Source organism: Theropithecus gelada, chromosome 5 (genome assembly GCF_003255815.1).
Source record: "Theropithecus gelada isolate Dixy chromosome 5, Tgel_1.0, whole genome shotgun sequence".
Taxonomy (NCBI): domain Eukaryota; kingdom Metazoa; phylum Chordata; class Mammalia; order Primates; family Cercopithecidae; genus Theropithecus; species Theropithecus gelada.
Window position 1 is genome coordinate 125,423,029 of NC_037672.1, and position 21,945 is coordinate 125,444,973.

A 21,945-nucleotide genomic window follows, 5' to 3' on the forward strand; every position below is an offset into this window, starting at 1 on the left:
CCTAGTCAGATGATAAACTACACAAAGTTAGGGATACCGTCCATTAACTTTGAATCATCCATAGTTCCTGGTACAGGGTTCTGTAGATCAAACATTTCTATTCTTAGTGATAACAGCTTGCAATGAAACATTTACTCATTCTTCTTATTGGTTGAAGGGATAGAACGTGAATAAAACAGAGCTTAGGAGTTTTGGAGAATGTGATTACCAACTCAGATATCCAGCAAGATGTTTCTTAGCAGTTGTCTGGATGACAACATGATGATCCTGATTTATTATTGCTTTGCTTTAAATACCACTTAGGAGATAATAGCAATAAGTTATCTGTACTTACTGTTGACTCTGGTTTCCTATAAATCCCTTCACTGTTCTTGGGTAATGTTATTGTCATACAAAAAAATTGCAATATGTAAAACATGCATAGTTTCTATTTTATTCATAAGATCCGTTAGGGCAAGAACCTTGCCTTAATAGTATTCATATTTCCTGTGCCTAGACTAGTGCCTGACACATTATAAGCACTTAGAATAAATTATGTTGGATGACTCTTCATACTTATACATAATGCTAAGTAAGGCTATAGGCCAGTAGTTCTTTGGGGTGCTGAAAGTGTGCTGGTTTTCAAAATAGAACATTAGTTTTTCTCAGACTTCTGAAAGTTTGTGGTCTTCTAGGCATTCTAGGTATTTGACCATAAATAATCTGTAATCATTTTATTTATGAAATTCACCAAATATCTTCTATTTTTTTTTTTGAGACAGAGTCTTCACTGTGTCACCCTGGCTGGAGTGTAGTGGCGTCATCTTGGCTCACTGCAACCTCCGCCTCCTGAGTTCAAGCAATTCTCATGCCTCAGCCTCCTAAGTAGCTGGGATTACAGGCACCCATCACCACACTTGGCTAATTTTTGTATTTTTAGTAGAGACAGGGTTTCACCATGTTGGCCAGGCTGGTCTTGAACTTCTGACCTCAAGAGATCCACTTGCCTTGGCCTCCTAAAGTGCTGGGATTACAGGCATGAACCACTACACCCAGCCTCCTATTTTGAAGTTTCTCTGAAATTTTACTGAAACAGTTAACTTACTTAGTTATAGAACAATTAAATTAGATCTAATATTTGATAATTCAAACAATGTACACATGCATATATTGATAAGTATATTTTAATAAAAAATGTTTTCACTGTGGAATATCCTAGAATTGTATCACATTAGAAAATTATTTAACTGACAAATGATTTTTTATTGTAGTAAAATTCAGTTAATATAAAATTTGCAATTTAAATAATGTCTTTCCCTAATGCCTGTAAAATTGCAAAATTGCAGAGTAACTTTTTTTTTTAAAAACACAGAGTCTTACTCTGCTGCCCAGGCCTGAGTGCAGTGGCACAAACAGAGCTCACTGCAACCTTGACCTCCCGGTTTTAAGCCTCTGCTTCTCAAGTAGCCGGGACTACAGGCACGTGGCACCACGCCCGGCTGTTTTTTGTTTTTTATTTTTATTTTTGTAGAGATTAGGTCTCTCTATGTTGGTCAGGTTGGTCTTGGACTCCTGGGCTCAAATGATCCTCCTGCTTCAATCTTCCAAAGTGCTCAGGCTACAGGTGTAAGCCACTGTGCTCAGCTCAGATTAAGCATTTTTAAAGCATACAATTCATTGTCATTTAGGACATTCACATTGTTGTGCAACTATCACCACTATCTAGCTCCAGAACATTTTCATCACCCCAGATGGAAACAGGAGACATTAAGCAGCCACTCCCCATCCTCCCCTACCCACAGCTCCTGGAAACTACTAATCTGTTTTCTGTCTCTATAGATTTGCCTATTCTTGGATATTTTGTGTAAATGAGATCATACCATTTACAGTCACAAAGCCTTTTGTGACTGGCTTCTTTAACTTAACATGATGTTTTTAAGGTTCATGGATGCTGAGGCATATCTCAGGACTTCATTCTATTTTAAGGCTGAAAAATATTCTGTTGGATGGTTATACCATGTTTATTTGTTTGTTCATGGATTGATGGACATTTGTGTTTTTTCTATCTTTGGCTAGTAGAAAGTAGTGCTGCTGTGAACACTGGTGTACGAGCATCCGCTTGACTCCCTGTTTTCAATTCTTTTGGGTATATACCTAGGAATGAAATTGCTGGGTCATACAGTATTTTATGTTTGACTTATTGAGGAATCACCAAAAGGCTGCACACTTTACATTCCCACCAGCAATGTACGAGAGTTCTGATTTCTCCTTTCTCCATATACTCATCAGCGCTTACTGTTTTCTGTGTTTGTTTTTGTTTTTTTTTAATTATAGCCAATCTACAAATGATTTTAAACTTTGTTACAAATTCTTATCCCTCTGTGGGAGCATATTTATAACCCCGCATAGCGTATTTCTGGGACAGTTTTGATATTTGATCCACTTGCTCTCTGGGCAGAGGGAGTGTGATTTCTGTAATGCTAACTGTGCTCTCCAGCCGCCCGGCATTGTGTTGTTTGGGTGTCGGGGAGTGTCAGACTTGGAATGTTACTGTTGATTGCTGTGGACAGTTTTCATCTCTGAAGGGAAGATTTACAGGTTTGTGGCTAGAGTGAAGACTGTTCTTGGAGATATTTTTAACCACGTCCAAATAACTCCATGCCAACAAATATAAAATGAGTAATCATTCTTTTTGTTTTGATGTCAGAAAGAATACATTTGTAATAACTCCACTCTTTTTCTAAAAAGGAGTAGTGTCTTCTTCTGTCAGAAAATGATTTTAGACTGCAGTATTTGGCAAGTTTTAGAGTTTCACTGTCTATTTTGTGATAGTATAATAATGTTTTCTCCTTTGAAAGACAAATTTACACAGTAAGATATGTAAGAAGTTGAGTAAAGCAGCAATGTTTAAATACATTGTTATGTTCAGGTTTTAGATCCTGACCTGAATTTTAGAATAAATATACAAAAAAGGTGTTTTTTTTTTTTTTTTTAGTTCATCTAGGGGTGATTGAGGCTACAAAATTTATGCCACGTTTTCAACTGTCGAGGCTGCTTTCAGAATCCAGAGGAGGCCTGTAAGTATAAAGATGCAGAGATGAATAAAGAAAGACAGTGGCCCATTCTTTCTGTTTTTTCACAGTCTCCCTTAGGGTGTGAGTTAGGTGCTTATGTGGTGAAATTAAAAAAAATTATTGATTGGTTGGGCGCGGTGGCTCACGCCTGTAATCCCAGCACTTTGGGGGGCCGAGGTGGGCGGATCACCTGAGGTCAGGAGTTCGAGACCAGCCTGACCAATATGATGAAACCCTGTCTCTACTAAAAATACAAAAATTAGTTGGGCATGGTGGCATGCGCCTGTAATCCCCGCTACTCGGGAGGCTGAGACAGGAGAATCGCTTGAACCCGGGAGGCAGAGGTTGCAGTGAGCTGAGATGGAGCCATTGCACTCCAGCCTGGGCAACAAGAGTGAAACTCTGTCTCCAAAAAAAAAGAAGAAAAAATTATTGATTGATTAGGGATGTGGGTTAAATGGTAGGCTGGTAGGCCACTATTAACTTTCTCATGTACTTCTCCAAAGAAGCCCATGAGGTAGAAACACAAATGTATGGATATCATTTTAACACTATACTATACTATTTGGGAAATATTTTAGTTTTATTGGGAGGGAAACATTAGTATCTCAAAAGATGCTAGTCTTCAAAGTACTCTCCTACCTGCCACAGGAACCATTACATAAGAAAATTAACAAAAGATCTGTAGAGAATAAAAGGTAAAGAAAGACTATATCTAATAGTTTCTAGCATATAAACACAGGATTTTAGGTAGCATTATTGTACAATGACGTGCATAGTAGGCTTTCAAAAAGCGTTTGTAGAATTAATGAAGGAAATGAATAATTCATTAATGAATAATGAAGAAAGAAAAAAATGGTATAAACTGAACTGAACTGAAATATTTAACTTAAAGGACCAAATAATCCAAAGAGGAATCTTTATTTGTTTCTGCTCCCAAAGAGCTTGTTTCGTATTTAGCTATAGTTCAACAATGTTTATTTAATGCCTTCTACATGCGAGGCACTGAGATGAGGTAAGAAGGTTAGATAGGGAATGAGAGGAATGTAAACAAAGATGTGTAGTAATAGAAGTACTTCAAAGGTCAGAGCAGACAGGAGGATGAAAGAGGAGGAAGACATTAACTCTGTCAAAGGTGGCATATTAGAAGAAATTAACGAAAGAATTGAGCTCAATTTTGAAGGTAAAAGCTGGTTTGTCAGGAAGACAATGGGCATGGAAATTCTGGGTAGCCAGAACAACATTGATAGTGACAAGAGGCAGTCAGATGCCTAGGCAGATAGAGGTGAGTCCCCAGCAAAATCCCACCTCCAAGTTGAAGACCATATAAAGCCTGGAAGCCAAGCTACAAGTTAAATCCTGGGACCAGATTGAGAACCTGTCTTCCCATTTGGTGTGCTTTCCTCTGATTGGTCTCTACCTTTCACCTATTACACATATACCTACCCTTTCCTAATTGGTTTTCTACACTGTGGTGCCCACCTTTGAGTGATGTCTTTGCTTTAAACTTTTTTGCATACTCACAAACCAATCAGCTGCACTCCCCATTCTGAGTCCATAAAAAGCCCCAGACCCAATCACACAGAGAAACCACCCGACTGGGGGGGTACCCTCCCCCGACCCCACATCCCTTCTTTTCTGAAAGCTGTTCTGTCACTCAGTAAAATCCTCTGCTCTCATCACCCTTCAGCCATCAGTGTGACGTCATTCTTCTTGGATGCTGGATAAGAGCTTAGGGCCCACTGAGCACAGGTACTCTGAAAAGCTGTAGCACTGGCCCTTGCCCTTGACAGCGGAGAGCAGCCTTGACAGCAGTCAGCGCGAGGGAGCAAGGGACCAACTGAGCTGCTAACATGCTGCCGTAAGGCTGCGGACTGTGGAACTAAAAGAGCTAATTATCACACTAACACCCACTCTGGGGCTTCAGGGTCATAGGCACCCCTCCCTGGGCACTGCCCCATTCCCCTCGAGGTAACACGCCTGACTTGGCTGTGGGCCCTGCATGGAGCTTGCTCCTGTGTTGGTGGTCAGAGTGGCCTGCCAGGTTCCACTCTTGCTTGCTCATGTGCTCTCTTCTGCAAGGGGCTGAGCATGGCAGGCCGAGTAGAGGGGGCACCCCTGCTGCAAGTCCAGCAACGGGGCTGAAAAAAATCCTGCTTCGACATGGCTAAGATGTCGAGGCATGAACCAATGGAGTGTGCTCAGGAAATACAAATAGTTTGGCACTGGGGGTTCTGAAGCTGTAAGGTTTGAGGAGAAATAGGGAAATATGAGGCTGAAAAGATACTCCAGGCCTGTGTCATGGTGGCTTTGTATTCTATAATAAGGGCCTTGGGACTTATCTGGTAGTCACTGGAAAGCCATTCAATTGCTTTAAACAAAGGACTGACAACTGAGGTTTGGAATTCTTGTTGAGATTTTTTCAGAGGAGCAGTGTTTCTCCCAAGAGCACATACATTAAAATCTTCTGTTGTGCTTATTAAAAATTCAGAGCCCTGAACTCTATCCTGGTATAAACCAAAAATAAAATTCTAAGCCCCTTGACCATCCCAATGGACCCCTTCTCTTGGCAACGGCATTCCAAAGTTAAGTGGAAAAACTAGTTTTAGGCCATGATGGGAAGAGGGTGTTGGATCTCCTCCCTTTTGGAATTACCTAGAACAGACTTTTTAAGTCTGATAAGAAACATTTACAATCTATTCTCAAAGCCTGCTACTTGGAGGCTTCACCTGCATGATAAAATCTTGGTCTCCACAATTCCTTATCGTAACCCAGACAGTCCTAAGTCTTTAGACGATAACCTAACTGTTTCAGTCAATGCCAATCAGTAAGTATTTAAATCCGCCTATGACTTGGAGGCCCTTGCTTCCAGTTAGTTGTCCTGCCTTTCTGGACCAAACAGATGTACATCCTACATGTATTTGATAGATGTCTCATGTCTCCCTAAAATGTATAAAACTAAGCTATACCCCGACCACTTTGGGCACATGTTCTCAGGATCTCCTGAGGGTTGTGTCACAGGCCATTGGTCACTCATATTTGGCTCAGAATAAATCTCTTCAAATATTTTACAGAGTTTGACCCTTTTTGTCAACACTGGGTTTACTAAATCAGAATCCTGGTGGAAAACTTTGGAATCTGCATGTTTAACCTTCCAAGAGGATCCCCTTGCACCCTGCAGTTTTGAACACACTGCTCTTAGGGGTAGGGAGTTGAAAAGTTGGGGAAGACTGAATGCAGAGAGGTCATCTAGGAGGTGATGTCATACTCCAAGTGAGAAAGTTTGAAGCAGTGTCAATGGGGATAGAAGATAGAATATGATAAGCTTGAGAGGTATTTTGGGGATAAAATCACACGTAGTTGGTGCTTGGATAGACTCAGTGAAGAAGAAAGTTTCAAGCCAGGTTTCTGTCTTAATTGGGTGGTGCATTAATAGTTATTATTAAAGTTTTAATAAGTTATACTTTTCCTTTTATATATAATTTTAAAAATTTGATACATTCCTAAATTTGATTATTGTTTCCTTTCAGGGCCAAATTGTTTTGTTGTTGAATTTTATGGTAGAAATAAAATGAAAAAAATATGTCACTTCGTTAAGATCTGTTATAGTCAACTTGTCAGGAAAACATTTATTTATTTAGTTGTAGATCCCAAAGTACCTGTTTGCCTCTATGAATAAAATGAATACATAGCTTTATTTCTGATATCTCTGGGAGAAATTATATTTGCAAAACTTAAAGTCTAATTCAGCATACAACCAAAGTCATTGGAAGTATCAGCCAATGAGCTGGAGACGCAGCAAGGCTTAGTAGATGGATCTTTCAAGTCAGGCAAAACCCAACAAAATTGTTAAATATGTGCATATGTCTCTGTCACTGTCCCTTTTCCATCTCTTCCTTTCTGGTCCTGTCCTGAAGAAGAGACTCCTACATACTACTTGTGTATATTGTTGCTATTAATTCTTGTTAACTGATGTGCTGACAAATAAGAACCAAACGTAGAATTCTTTTGGGAATGTGGTGGATATTATAATGCCCACCCATTTCTGCACTTCCCTACATTTCTCAGACTCCTGCGCAGTTAGGTTGGCCGTGTGACTGATTTCTGGCTAATGGAATGTGGGTGGAAATGGTGTTCTCTACTTGTAGGCTGCTTGATCTTCCATGCTCTGAATCTAAAATATCCTGCATATCTACCATGCTCTCCTTATCTCATTCCTGGTCCTCTAAAATGACTCCAAACATCTGCATCAGAGTTTGCATGAACAAGAAATACTTTTATCATGTTAGTCTACTGAGATTCCAGCTTATTCTGTAACATAGCATCGCCAACTCTGATCAATGCATAGGGGTATTCCCAATTTTATGGGTGACTACTAATGGTATTTAAGTTAAAAATGGATGAAGCTAGGCTGGGTGTGGTGACTCGTGCCTGTAATCCCAGCACTTTGGGAGGCCGAGGTTGGTGGATCACAAGGTCAGGAGTTCAAGACCAGCCTGGCCAATATGGGGAAACCCGATTTCTGCTAAAAAAATAAAAATATTAGCCAGGTGTGGTGGTGAGGGCCTGTAGTCCCAGCTACTTGGGAGGCTGAGGCAGGAGAATTGCTTGAACCCGGGAGGTGGAGGTTACAGTGAGCTGAGATCGTGCCGTTGCACTCTAGCCTGGGTGACAGAGTGAGACTCTGTCTTAAAAAGAAAAAAAAAGATGAAACTAATGATGGAATGATAGGCGTTGAGGTGACTCTTTAGGGATAAAGGAGAACTATTCTGGTACAGACTTAAGTTACATCATGAAGATACCCTCCTTGAGCCCTAAGACTGTTACTTGACATCAGAACTTACCTTTTACTTGCCTGGTCCTGCTCCCATCATGTTTTCAGTTTTTTTCTTTTTCTTACTTACAGAGTGGGGTGATTAATACCCATGTGATGGAATTATTGTGGAGATTAAAAGAGATGCCATATGTAAAATGTCTAGACCAGCGCCTAGCACATAGCAGGCGCCAGAGCCATCCTGGGAGAGCATCAGAAATGCAATCCCATAATTAACTTTGTAAATTTCTGATGTGATTCACAGATGGGTGTTATTTACATTAGTGACATCTAGTAGTTTTAAAGTTCTTACTTAAAATTTGAACTCTCTAAATTTCCGTGTCATAGGGCTCTGACTACTCTGCCCAAGTTGCTGCATGGATAAATGTCCAATAAATGTTAGGTAGCTATCGTTGTTTTCCTATTGTTCTTCAAAAGGAAGTGAAAGCAACATTGCTGTTGTGGGGATTGTTTGTTCTCCAGGCTTGGGCTGGGAAGGCTGGATCTCCATGGCAAGGCTGTTTGCTGGGCAGTGGTGTGCAACTGATTGGACTGGTGCCAGTCTGACTGACTTGTTTTAAAGGCCAGAACAACTAGACTGAACCATGGGCATAATAACTATGTGTTCTAATCATTCTTATCCTCAAATTGTTTCTTTCTGTAAACAAAAGCAGGAAGAGCATCAGATGGGGGTGGAGTGGTATATTTCGAAAGACCTGAGATCAGACCTCCATAGTTCCCAGCTTTGCTGCTGTGTGACAAGGCAGACTGATTTAGCCTCTGTGGCTTCATTTTCTCACCTTTGAAATGAGAGCATTAGACTAGCAGGGTGCAAGGGGATCCTCTTGGAAGGTTAAACACGCAGATTCTTAAGGGTCTTAAGGGTCCTTTCTCTAACCTACCAGAACCTAAACATAATTGAAGTTCCACTTGATCCAGCCTCTGTGAAAGAATGAATTCAAAGGAATGGTCCGGTATCTAAAAGGATTCTTCAAATATTTTTGCAATCTCTCAGTAAACTGCCAAAGTGGAGTGTGCTTTTTTTTTGAAGTGGAGTATTCTTTTTTAAAAAACAGCTTTATTGAGGCATCATTTACATACCATACAATTCACCCATTTAAAGTATACAATTCAATAGATGTTAGTATGGGTTATGCATTCTTACTATAGAAAAAGCATCTTAAAATCTACTTTATTGTTATCTTTGTTTTCTTCTACATGGATATCAGGTGATCCCCAAAGCTCTGAATCTCCAACTATTACCTCACAACCCCCAAACTCAAACTCCCTGGCATCTGTTCCACATGATTTTCTGGTCTCTCTCCCTCCTTTCTCTTGCCACCTCTCTCAGCTCTTTAATATATACACAAATGGGGACTTGTCCACTTTTCTGTTTTCCCTCTATTTGCTCATTATTTAGATGCTGAACAACAAAAGAGAGTCCAAGAGCAACCTGAACAGGTGAGAAATTTTCCCTTATTAGACATAAAAAGGAGGCATGCGTGTGAAGTCCCACACCTAAATATTCTTTTAAATTTCTGTTGCCCTAAGGGCACACCATGACTTCTCTTCCACTTGTTCTTCCTCTGGGCAGTTCCAGTCAGCTTTGCCATTGTGCATAACAGGAAGTGGAGTGCTCTTGCAAGGAAGGCCTAGAGTTTCAGGAGACAAACCATTGAATTAATTTCTAACAGATTGACGGAGATTCCACTTGTCTCATTCATGCTGTAAAACTGCAAGCCTACAGTTGCATTTGTTTTCACTTCTACCTAAGACGAGCAGGGCTCTGATGCTATCTCTGGGATGGCATGGGTGTGTTTGTGCAAGGGCAGGCCTTCCTTGTCTGCCAGAGCAGGCCCCTGCCTGATAAGGCCACGCCAGGCCTCTCAGCTCCCTAGGGAGTCATCCCATGCATTGTGAAAATTTTACCATGACCCAGTTTGTTCCATGTGTTGTTTTATTGAATTTCATACTGATGAACATCAATTATTATTAAGTGCCTGCTGTGTTCCAAATATGCCCTAAACATTTTATGTAATGCATGGGGGTCCTCAGTTCCATGTAGTTTTAAAATGGAGATGTATATATAAGCACATTGACTTTATCATATTAGAACTAAATAGAAGCTTATCTTTTAGGACAAATTTGAATTCTTTTTTAAAAAAAATTGCAAGTATCTTTGTAATTGATTAATAAACAATACATTGTTTATTGTAAATTTTTTTGTAATACAGAGACGCATGAAGAAGAAAGTATAAAGGATGAGAAATTCTGCTTCCTAGAAATAACTACTGTTAGAGTTTTGATGAACATTCTTTGAGACATCTTGCTATACATACACACACATATATATTATACATACATAATTTTACATAAATGGATTTATAATATACTTACTATTTGTAACCTGCTTTTTTTTTCACTCAACAGTATGTCAGGAACTAGTTTCCCTATCAATAAATGTAGACCCGCATAATTATATCCAATTGTAGCAGAATGTTCAATTATATCACCTGTAATTTAATCCCTTATTAATGGAATTTAAATAATTTCCAATTCTTTAAAACATTATAAACAATCATTGCACCTGTCTCCAATTATACTCTTAGCACACATTCCCTGGAGGTGGATCCTTTGTTGGGTCAAAGGATATGAGCATTGAAATTTTTGAGACAATGCCACACTTGACTCAAACACCAACCCCCTTGATTCAGATGCTGTTGATGCCCCGCCCATATCTTCTTAGTCCACTCCAGAGGCGTCTCAGATGGAACAAGTTTATAGCCTGTTGAGTGTCTCTGCCAGGAATATTCGCTAGCTGTGGAGCCCATTCACAGTCAGGGAAGCATGAAGTGCTGGAAGTGCACTGGGAGTTAATGTGACCCCTAACTGCAAAACGATGGGGACTTGTGGATAAATGCTTCAGTTTCCTTTCCCCGAGGTGGGACTATTCTAACGTGTGTTGTACACAGTCCCTAGGAGAATTTAGTCTAGTTGCATGTAGTAGTATCCTGCTCATTAACTCGCAAGTTATTTGCTTTCCTCCCTTACTACCTGACTGCCCCACTCCTTTACTGGGCTTCGTTGGACTTCTACTCAAATCCTAGTCTCAGGGTCCACTTTCACAGTAGCCCAGATGAAGACATCCTTCATATTACAGGTGAAAGTTGTGGTAGGTACAATAATGGCTCCTTAAAGATATCCATATCTTAGATTGCTGGAACTTGTGAAAATGTTACCTTACTTGGAAAAAGGGACTTTGGAAATGTAATCACATATGTAATCACATCTTAAGAACCTTGAGATAGGAAAGTTATCCTGTATTATCTGGGTGGCCCTGATATGATTACAGGCATCCTTAAAAGTGGAGGAGGAAGGCAGAAGAAGAGAGTCAGAAGGAGATGTGAAGAATCAGAGATGCAGCATTGCTGGCTTTGAAGATGGAGGAGAGCCATGAGCCAAGGAGTGTGGGTGACCTCTAGAAGCTGGAAAAGGCATGAAAACAGATTTACCCCTGGAGCCTCCAGCATGAAACCTAGTTCTGCTGACACCTTGATTTTAGCCCAGTGACTTCTGTATTGGACTTCTAACCTACAGTACTGTAAGATAACAAATTTGTGCCACGTTTGTGGTAATCTGTTATGGCAGCATTAAAAAACGAACACAAATGTTAAACAATACAAGGCAACGGATGCCAGAAGCATCATATGGCAGTGCCTATTGTTCCAAAAGAGGAGCGTGAAGAATGAGGCTGAGAAAAGGATGAAATCATGAAACTTGTTCCTTCCTCTTGAGCACAGAGTGGTTTGCTGTGGGTGTTTAGAGTAGTGAGTTAATGACCACTAAATATAGGCCTGTGGCCGGAAACCGTCCCAATGAGCTGAGGGTTTGTACGAATTTTAATTTACTTGAAAATTCCGTCAGGTTTCTGAAAATTTTAGTGTGTATAAAAATTATCTGGGAAAATAAAAAGTTAAAAAAAAAGATCATCTGAGGAATTTGTTTAAAATGTAGATTCTTGGATCCCATTTGCCGGAGGTTCTAATTCAAAGGTCTGGAATAAGGTCCAGGAATTTGCATTTAAAACCAGATTACTCTAACACACATTGCTTTAAGGGACTCTCCTACTAGAAACCCCTGCTGTTTGACAGTTGTGGGGGAGGTCTACAGGGCACCCACTTTGTCAGGCAGTTTGCATAGGTAAGATCAGAAGAGAAAGGAATCACTAGAAATTTTCTATTATTGTATCACGTCCAAATATCCTAGTTTTGTTTCTGTTTGGGGGTGTCAGTCACAACAGTCATTAGTATCAACCGGAAGCCCGAATGTAATAGATGGGGTGGCCTGTGTCACCAGAGGCAGAGCATCTGGGCCCTGGGCCCCTGAGGATTGTCTGATCTTATGATTGGTTTGCTTACAATAGCATTTTCTCATTTGGCTGATGGGCGAATCGTTTTCAGATGACCTTGGACAGCCGGGGTAGTTTGGCTGTTACTAACTGGAAGCTGCACACTCAAACATTTGGAATATCCTGAGGATTACAGATGTGCTGAAGGGTGTCTTGGATCTCCTCCAGTGAGGGTTTCAGAGGTCATCTGAAAAGAATGCTCGCCTCTGCCTTGTGCCTTTTAGGAGGCTCTGTGCTTGTCTAGCTTTATGCAGCTCTCTGAAATGTCAGAAGATAAGAAATGCCTCTCAGCACGAAGGCTTCCAGACACATATGTGACAAGAAATTTGGCATCAGCTTTACAAGTGTCAGATGTCTAGGATAAAGCAATATGGGTATAGTATTTCTGGTGCTATTTTGGTGCCTTGTGCATGAGCCTGCAGCATTAGAAAAACTGCTTTTCAGCTTTGGATGATAGCCTTACTGGCGCTCGGCATGCATGTCTGAAAGTACAGTTGGGTCATATTCTAGTTATGGTCCACAGCAAGTCACCTAGAGTTGTGATATTGAGCTTTAAGGGAGTGCCCTTGAGGCACACGGGCATTTCACAGCCTTTGACAACTTGAGTGGCACAGCCACAGAGACTGTCATCAGATGGTGCCATATAAGCCTTAATCAACTCTTGCAACACCCGTGCAAAGTTGGTAAACACTCTTATCCTCGCTTTTCAGGCAGGGAACTAAAGCAAGGAGAGGTCCAACAGACAGGGTCACAGACTCAGTCAGTTCACTTATCTTACTGTTGAATGATCTCAGGTGAATGAGATCAGAACAAATTTCTACTTTCTCTAACGCAGGGAATATGTCTCCTGGCGAGAGAGCATTTTTGGCACTTTGTGAGTTGCTGAAAGACTTGAAGTTCCCAGCCTGGCTGTGGCTGTTCATTGGTTAAGAGCAAATGCCTGGGGCACTTGGCTTAATGACTGTCATAAGCAGTGTGAAAAAATGTGTAAGAAAAAACAAAATATGGTAATGTAGAGAGGTTGTTAAGGCAGTAATATCCAATAGGAGTACTGTGTATAAAGTCTGAGTGATAATACAACCCTCTTACCCAAGGTATTTGATACTGGCTGAGGCCTCTTTTATTTATTTAAAATCCAGTGGTGAGCTCTAAACACCATAGTTTAAGAAGATAAAAAAATACTTACAGTGGAGAATTTTCTGAATGATTGAAAAATGGAAGTAGAAGACCCATGAGAAAAGATGAAAGCATTGCTGTTAATTTGTGGAAAGAAAGTTGATGGGAAATTATGAGGTCTGTAAATATATCACAAGGTTTTTAGAGAAGACAAATTAATTTTCCACTGATGACAAAACTTGAAAAAGTGGGTTTGTCTTAGAGATTGAAAGAGTCATAGGAAAGAATCTTCTGGTATTGAGAATGGTTAAAAACCAGACTAGGCTACTTAGAAAGGAATTTCTCTCTTCCGAAGGTCCTTAGTAAATAGGCTAAACCATCCCGGCATGATCAAGGTTAATGATGTCAACTGGTGTCTCCAGCGCCCTAAGGTGGGCTGCCAGTAGTGATCATGGTCGGATTACTTTTTTTTTTTTTCCAACTTTTTAGTTTGAAATAATTTTAGACTTACAGAAAAGTTGCAAACTAGTATACAGAGTTCCCATATATCCCAGCTTCTCCTGATTTAACATTTTACACAACCATGATCAAATGATCCAGTGATCAAAACTAATAAATTAACATTGCTGCAAAATGGTGTAGGGGCTTTGAGTGAAGGGAAAATAGGTAGGACTGTGGACTTTCACAATCCTTCCATGGAGCAGACTGCTTTTATTTATTTATGTTGGAATTCCATGTACTATTTTATTTAAACAAATAGTTCTACTGCAAAAATTTGAAAACCAAGTTTAGGAAGAGAGATAGTTTAACTGACCTCTACTACTAAGATTTTGTGCTTTTGATAATTATATCATTTGTCAGATAATTAGAGGGTAAATGTGTTTGGTAAAGACATTTATGGATGCAATGTAATGCTACATATACATTTTTGTTCGTTTCTTGATCCATTCAGGCTTGTTCTGCTGTAAGCAGGTTATTTGTACTTGCTTGCTCTCCAGCACCAAAAACCATGACTGGCACATAGTCTATGCTTAATTAATATTTGTTCAATGGGCCAGGTGTGGTGGCTCACACCTGTAACCCCAGCACTTTGGGAGGTTGAGGTGGGTAGATCACCTGAGGTCAGGAGTTTGAGACCAGCCTGGCTAACATAGTAAAACCTCGTTTCTACTAAAAATATAAACAATTAGCCAGACGTGGTGGCACGTGCCTGTAATTCCAGCTACTTGGGAGGCTGAGGCAGGAGAATCACTTGAACCTGGGAGGTGGAGGTTGCCGTGAGCTGAGATCACGCCACCGCACTCCAGCTTGGGCCACAAGAGTGAAACTCTGTCTCAAAAAAAAAAAAGAATTGTTAAATGGAATCAAATTGGCATGTTCACCCTTTTCTGATTTCTTCACATGCCTTGCTCCTTATTCAAATATCTGCGTAGGCCTTCCCTGACCATCCAAACTAAAATAACCTTTTTTTCTATTATCTCTCACTTTCTTTCTCTTTCACCTGGCACTATTTTGTTGTTATTATTCAGAGCACTCATTATTATCTGAAAGATGATTTATTTGTTTGTTAAAAGTGTATGATCTGTCTTCTACTAACAGTAAGCTCCTTGAGGACAATGACATTTTCTTGTTGAATCTCTATGGGTTCTAGGGAATGGTATTTCATACCTGAAAGTTTATATGAAATATTTGTTGAACGAATGAATGAATGAAGACACGGTCACCTATACTTTGAAGATAGAAGTAAGTTAACTTCAGAAGGCTTCACTTAAACATCTTTGAATTCACAATTTTCATATGTGATAATTTTTTCAATTAGAGCATTGTATTTATAAATTTCCTTTTGCCTTTCACTGATGTAAGAAAATTAGTTCTTATTTTAATCTCAAATAGTGACCCTGTAGCTGGTAACCCTGTAGGAATATTTTTGAAAGAAAAAGGATAAATTCTATGAAACTCTTTGAGCTCTAAGAAAGATGATAACTACATTTGAGAAGTTGTATTGTCATGATTAATTAGTGTTATACAAAAGTGAGAGACTCACACAGCCCTGTCAGTGTCATGGGAATCACAGTGCCTATGATGTTAATGGGAACCAGATCCAATTAAGTGAATTAAAATAATTTAAAATATTATGGATGTGGGCATCCCACAGAATGGCAACTGGTGCATTTCTCAGGGCCAACCTCATCTATACACAGAGAAAGACTCAAAATGATCATGTTATCTATGTATGTGTATGTGTATTATGTGTATGTGATTAAGGTGCCCCAAGAATATCTGCTGTTACATTTTTTTGTGTGCATATAGGCAGCAGAGTGGCACAATACAAAAGTGCTGGGCCCCTGAAATACTTTATGCACAGAGGCCAAACAAACAAACAAACAAAAAACCTCATCATGACTCAGTTGTGCAAGATTTCAGAGAAGGTGATTTAGGGCAGCTCAGTCTGGAGCTCTATGCTTTCCTCACGGCATTTAAGGCTTAAGAGCTGGAAAAAGGTTTCCAGTTAGTTACTGAATGTGGTGGGCAGAATAATGGCCCCCCAGAGATGTCATGTCTGAATCCTTAGACTCTGTGAATATGTTAGGTTACATGGCAAAGGGGATTTAAGGTTCAGATAAAGTCAGTGTTGCTAATCAGCTGACCTTGAGATTGGGAAATTATCCTGGATTATCTGGGTGTGCCCAGTGTAATCACAAGGGTCTTTAAAAGTGAAAGAGGGAGGCAGAAGAAAGTGTGATAGTATAGGGATGTGAAGAAGATTCAACCAGTCCTTCCTGGTTTTGAAGCTGGAAGCGGGTCATGAGCCAAGGAATAAGGGCAGCCTCGAAAAAGCTGGAAAAGATCAGAAAATGTTTCTCCCCTAGAGCCTCCAGAAAGGAACACTGTCTGGCCAACACCTTGATCTTAGACCAGTGAGACTCATTTCTGCCTTCTGACTTCCAGAAGTGTAAGATAATCAACTTTTGTTGTTTTTAAGCCACTGAGTTTATGGCAATTTGTTACAACAGCAGTTGGAAGCTAGTATACTGAGTCTCATTCATACCCCTATGAGACCTTCCGCAATCTCATCCCACCCAACCCACCTAACTCTCCAGCAAAGTCTTCTGCTTGAGTCAGATCGGTTTCCTCCCTCCTTCCACATACATTATGCTCATTCCCAACTCCTAGTTGTTCTCCCTTCTGTGGGTTTCTCTGGTTGGGAAAGAATTTCTCCCTCCTGCTAGTGTAAATCTGTATGGACATGGTTTCTTCTTCCCATAAACTGCTAGACCAACCTGGATCACCCCAACTCTGCAGGTGATCGGATGTTAAAATATTTCAATCAAAATGGACTAAATTTCTGACGTGGGCTATAACTGATGTCATGAAGATGAGGAGGATTTAAGACTTACTTTTTTTGTTTTTTTTTGAGACGGAATCTCGCTCTGTCCCCCAGGCTGGAGTGCAGTGGGGCGATCTCGGCTCACTGCAAGCTCCGCCTCCCGAGTTCACGCCATTCTTCTGCCTCAGCCTCCCGACTAGCTGGGTCTACAGGCGCCCGCCACTGCGCCCGGCTAATTTTTTGTATTTTTAGTAGAGATGGGGTTTCACCGTGGTCTTGATCTCCTGACCTTGTGATCCGCCCGCCTCGGCCTCCCAAAGTGCTGGGATTACAGGCGTGAGCCACCGCGCCCAGCCTAAAGGCTTACTTTAATGGACATACAGATTGACTAGTTTTTCAAAATAGTATGCTGTATGCTAGAACTGAAATGTGTTTATGGTATTGGGGGAAGGAAGAGAAAGGATACCTGATTGCCTAAATTGGGGCAGGTGTGAGGGTCACAGATTGGATTTAGGCAAAACCTTTGAGAAGAGGATTCCTGGGTTGCCTCATGAATGGTGAGGAGTTTGTGAGGCAACACATGGATGGGAAAGGCTACTTCAGGCAGAGAAAACAGCTAGTTCAAAGGAGAGAGGTGTAAGATATGTTTTATGCAGGAACTACAAGTTGTTTGGCATAACAATAGTGGGTTAAGAAGAAAGGGACAAGAAATTAGGGTAGAAAGAGATAGAAGGCAGATAGCAAATGGTTTTCTAGGTCAGGCTAAGTGGTTTGTAGATAGAAGGATTTAAGCGATAACATGATTTGTGTTTTAGGAAAATTCCTTGGATTGCAACAGGGACAATGGATGTGAAAGGGTTGAGGCTACAGGCAGAGAGAACTGTTGCGAGGCTGTGGTCTAGAGCAGGAATCAATAAGGCCTGAACTAAGGCATTGATAGGAGATCAGGAGTGGGGAATTGGCACAAGAAATAGGAGGGAGAATCAACAGTGAAGAGGCCATGGAGTGAGTGGTGGTACCCACTCTTTGAGATAGGAAAATTTATTTCATGAGGAAATAGGTATTAAGTTAAATGTTGGATTTAAAGTACTCATAGAGTATAAAGATGGATATGCCCAGCACACAGTTGGTGTCAACTTCAGGAAAAGCATTTAGGATCTAGACAATTTTGGAATCATTAGTGTATAGGTGAGTGTGCAAGAAGAGAAGAAGGGAGAACCATGTAAATATGTGGGATGAGAAAAAATGGTTCAGGAAGCTTGAAGAGACCCAGGAGATAATGGTGTCCCAGTGTCTTAGTTTGCTTTGCTATAACAAAAATAGCATAGACAGGTGACTTGCACAACAGAATTTATTTTTCACAGTTTGGGAGCCTGGGAATTCTGAGATCAAAGTGCTGGCAGATATAGTGCCTGGTGAGGGCCTTCTTCCTGGTTTGCTGATGGCAGTCTTCTCGTTGTATCCTTAAGTGTCAGAGAGAGAGAGAGAAAACCGCTCTTTTGTATCTTTTTGTGAAGGCACTAATTCCATTGAGGAGGGCTTCGCCCTTAGGAACTAATCACCTCCAAAAGTCCTCACGTCCTAATACCATCACCTGGGGGGATTAGGATTTCAACATATGAATTTTGGGGGGACATAAACTTTCTGTCCATGATAATGCAGTAACAGAGGGAGGAGAGTGTGACAAGGTGAATGCGACAGCATGGAAAGCCACTGAGAGGTCAGGTGCAACGACGAACATTTTTGTTGTATTTGTGTGACCTTGTTGCCAGAGTTTCACAGAAGTGTGTGAGTGAACATCAGACGTTGAGAGTGAATAAGAGGTGAGGAAGTGTGAAAACCCATGGTGACCAGCACTTCCAAGAAGCTGGGCTGTGGGAAGTCAAAGGTGGAGATCAATGGCCAAGTTAAGAGAGAGTTCAACAGTCTCTGGGAAGTGCTGAGTGGCAACAGCCTTTGAAAAAATGCTATTAAAGATACAGGAGAGAGATAGGTAGAGAGAGAGGAAGGAGGAATTGTTATTGGAAAAAGAAGACAAATAATCTAGTATAGGTAGACAGTCTAGCTTTCAATGAGTGGAGGATTCCTTTTAACTGAGATGTGATGCAGGTTAGTTTATAGGTTGTGGAGTGGAAACTGGGTATAACAAGCTGGCTGAAAGGATTCACAATCAGTAGCCACCATATATGAATTGAGGGTCATTTTTTAAGTGGGGCAGGGTTTGGGGAGGAGGCTTGGCAGAGAAGACAAGCTTTAGGATTTGCCTATGGAACTGAGTTGGGAACTGTAGTCTGAAAAGTCAAGGAACTTTGTATTTTTGGTGTTGGATGGCTATTTCACATGGATGTTTATTTTATCTAAACTGACTTCAGAATTAGAGTGGAGAGGAACTTGGTGAGTCAGGTGATGAAGCTCTCAGTAAGTGCATTCAGGTGGTGATTTTGGTCACCTCTATAATAACTCAGCTTTACTCCCCCTAAGGAATTGATGGAAGCCAACCCTGACAGTGTAACAAAGCTCATCTGCTAGTAACAGTGCTTTATCTGACAACAACAAGGCGATTGTGGGAAGGAATGGAGGAATGGAGGAATGGAGGAATGTTGTATGTGATTTCAAAATTGGCTTATAAGATATGAACTCTGAATTTCTTGTGCCTTTCTGGGAAGGAAAAAAAAATATCAATACAGATAATTTCTACCTGTTGGCTGCTGCACCAAAAACTCGCTTAACCTCAAAGATAATTCCTATTTGTTGGAGCCAAGAGAGTAGCATTTTTGAAGGACTGAGTTGTTGAAGATAAGATTGAGATCTTCATTCCAAGGGGATCAAAAGAGATAAAAGTCTTTCACTTCATGAACTCTGTATTCACTTCCTGTGGCTGCTGTAATTAATTACCACAAACTTGTTGGCTGGAAATAACAAAAGTTTATCCTCTTACAGTTTTGGGCCAGAAGTTCAAAATCAAGGTGTCAGCAGGGTCCTGCTCCCTGTGAAGGCTCTAGTGGGGAGTCCTGCCTTATGTCTGCCAACTTTTAGTGGGTCTAGATGTTCTTTGACTTGTGGCTGATAGCTCTAAACTCTGCCTGCCTCTTCACAGGGACTTCCCTGTGCTTGTGTCTTCTTTTCTGTTTCATATAAGGACACTGGTCATTGGATTTAGGACCTACCTGGATAATCCAGTTATCTCAAGATTCTTAACTTAATTATGCCTGCAAAGACCCTACTTACAAGTAAGTCATACAGGTTCTTGTTGGGCACATCTTTTGGGTAGGACCAACATTCAACTCACTACAAAGCCCAAAAGATTTAAAAATTTGTATCAGTGAACCTGATTACCTCTCCAAAGATAAATATATATATATATATATATATATTTTTTTTTTTACTTCAGAGTGCCTTGCCCTTTCCCATAAAGCAGTGTAGGGTACACATTGCTCAGTAACTAGGTTTTGGGTTGGCATAGAATTATGTAGAGTCCATGCTGAGAAAACAGGTGTTGTTTTAGATGACAGTAATTCAGCAATGTCTAGCTTCATTGATAACAGACTTAATCTACTGATTTGGGTTGACCCCTTGCATTTAAGGAACCAAAGGGAAAAATCTTATAGGGCAAAAACATCTACATCTAAGGCCTGTGCTTCATGTATGGCCTAAACATATGCTCTAAATATGAGAAAACTTTTAAGATCTTTGCTTTGCGTTGGAAACTATAGCTGGCAAGATCTAGCAAAACTTACAGAATAGAGATTCCAACAGGACCTACAGGACAGATCTGGAGCCCTGGCAATGCTTTTCAGGGGGCACTAATATAGTTTGGTCAATGCAGTGGTCCCTGAATCATTCTGTATGTAGTCAGATCAAAGATTGACATGTGCAAATGAAGTGATTCCAACAACATTAACATGCTGATTGCAGCTAAGTGCACTGCTTGTTCAACAATTCTTTAGTAGACTAAAAAATATTTAATTGAAGTAATGAGAAACCAAAAACATTTCTATTTCATGATATTATAAAAATATGTTCCTCACGCCTTCAGCTAATAGTTCTCTATTTGTGATTCTCAACTATCTCCATCTCTAGTCATTAATTCTCATTTGTACTTCTGTCTCAAACTGAAAACTGCTTACAGGACATTTCTAATCAGAAGTTCTGCCATCAAGTCAGTATTTACATGTTCAAAACTAAGGTAATATTATCTAAGAACCCCAGCAATCTTTTCCCAAATCTTAGTTTCTGTTATTGATGACATCTGTTATTGATATTATAGTCCCTGAGACTTCCCAATTTGAGAGCAAGTTATAGCAGAAAAAAAGTCTGGAATAACTGTTAGGATTTGGGAGTTTAGTTTAAATTTGCTGCTCATATTTTCATAATTTTGGTTAATTCACATAACCTTTGGGATCTATTTTCTGATGTGCAAAATGAAGAGCCTGGGCTGGCAGCTAGATGACTTATACATTTATTTAGCAAACTTGTTTTCTGCATCAATGACGTGTCAGTAGGTCATTCACAGAGCCAGGTATGGGAGTTCAGTGTTGATTGGGCCTGGTTCCGATCCTGACGTGGTGGACCTGTTCTCTGTTAAAGCTCTCCTGCATCGATCTTTCACTAAACTCCACTGATTCTGCTTTGGCCCTTAATTCTGTCTCGTGCTGCTGGCCCTTCAGTCAAGATGGGGGCACTGCAGAGCCCCCATCTAGTTCCAGCTCTCCACACCGAGCCGTGCTGCACAGGGCACTCTCCTCAGGTCGCTTTCCTCTTCAAGGATCTGATTCTTGCAGCCGGGTGCAGTGACTCACGTCTATAATCCCAGCACTAAGCTCAGGAGTTTGAGACCGGCCTGGGCAACATGTCTCCACCAAAAATACAAAATATTAGCCAGGCCTTGTGGTGCACACCTGTGGTCCCAGCTACTCGGGAGTTAGAGGTGCGAGGATAGCTTGAGCCCTGGAGGTGGAGGCTGCAGTGAGCCAAGATTGCACCACTGCACTCCAACCTGGGTGACAGAGTCAGACACCCCCAACAACCATCTTAATTGAAAACACACACACACACACACACAAACTGATGCTTCCTGTTGTCCCTTATAAGTGACGTCCCAGTTAAGACTGTTGTCAGGGGTCTTCTTTAAACTGTCCTTATCTTCATGTCTTGCTCTATGAAACCGCTCCTTAGTTGTGTTACTCTCCTTATTCTTCCCTTCAAATCTACCTGTCTGCACTTACTA